Genomic DNA, 1,137 nt, shown 5'->3' with positions numbered 1-1,137 from the left:
TCTTCTTCTCTCTCTCTCTCTCTCTCTCTCTCTCTCTCTCTCTCTCTCTCTCTCGTTTTTTATGAAAGCGCGCAATCGTAATGGTTGATTGAAAATAATCTGAGGAGCGAGTATAAAAAATGCATTATATTGTCTATGATAAGAATACGCGGGATTATAAAATATTTTTGAGTGGTAGCGTCGTGGAAATATTAACAAAATATCTGTAGGCGAAAGGAAGAGACCATTTGTTCTTCTAATTCAATTATTCCTTGTTACAGTCGTATCTGCAGAAAAGCATCCCTCTTCTACTCGAGTTATTAGGCGGCCGGAGTACGAAATTCCCAGCGAGCGGTCAGCGGCGACATTCCGGCGTTGCCAGCACGAATGAAAATTTCACAGTCTCTCGATTCCCTCCAATTCGAAGGATCGCAGAGATCTTTCAGTCACGTCGAATCTCTCGTCGACCTACCTCTGGTTATATGGATCGTCGCATATCTACACGTTGACAGAGAGGATGGGCAGAAAAATAAAGCCCCTGTGCCAGGAGGCTAGACACGATTCCGAAAGTGAATCATGCGAATTAATCTTGTGGAAAATCAGGTCAATCGTGAGACCTCGATGGATCACTTTGTGCACTTGTTGTTGGATCAATCGCCGAAGAAAGCCAAGTAGGATCGAACGTCAATTCAATGATAGCCTTTCTTGATAGCGCGGAAATTTTCGCTACAAATTCATATGCGTTATCATGCATGTAATCAAGTCGTTTCATTATGCTGTATATCTCTGTCACATTATTTAATGTATATAATATTTCTTTTTTGTTTCACATTTAGTTATGCTTAGCTACGAAAAAGATTCTTTAATGACAACACCAGTTTATTTTTTTTCCAACATCCCGACGACATGTTTCGCTTAATTGCGCGGGTAGTTGTAGCACATCGTGTAGCACATTAGCGGATACGAAGGCACCGCGTTATCACACCTGGACGATTTTTCTCCATTAGCGGCATTGTTTCCGCACGAGTGTGTCGCCGGCCCGACCGCGCGAGTCACGTGAAACTGATTTGTAGCTGGAGCCAGGTTTATAGAAAAAAAACATGATAACTTCCAGCGGCGACAGAACAAGGCAGCCTTGGTAGTGTCAAGTTGTTAGTT

Source organism: Atta cephalotes (assembly GCF_000143395.1).
Source record: "Atta cephalotes unplaced genomic scaffold scaffold00019, whole genome shotgun sequence".
Lineage (NCBI taxonomy): Eukaryota > Metazoa > Arthropoda > Insecta > Hymenoptera > Formicidae > Atta > Atta cephalotes.
Note: the sequence above shows the minus strand (reverse complement) of the source record.